Below are 242 nucleotides of genomic sequence, written 5' to 3' on the forward strand. Positions count from 1 at the left end.
GGGGGGCTGCAGTGATGGTTGACTTTCTACAACTTTTTCCCATCTCCCGACTGCATCTCTGGAGCTCAGCCACAGTCATCTTTGGGTTCTTCTGTACCTCTCTCACCAAGGCTCTTCTCCCTCGATAGCTCAGTTTGGCCGGACGGCCAGCTCTAGGAAGGGTTCTGGTCGTCCCAAACGTCTTCCATTTAAGGATTATGGAGGCCACTGTGCTCTTAGGAACCTTCAGTGCAGCAGAAATG

The sequence above is a fragment of the Monopterus albus genome, unplaced genomic scaffold, assembly GCF_001952655.1.
Source record: "Monopterus albus unplaced genomic scaffold, M_albus_1.0 scaffold96.1, whole genome shotgun sequence".
Classification (NCBI taxonomy): domain Eukaryota; kingdom Metazoa; phylum Chordata; class Actinopteri; order Synbranchiformes; family Synbranchidae; genus Monopterus; species Monopterus albus.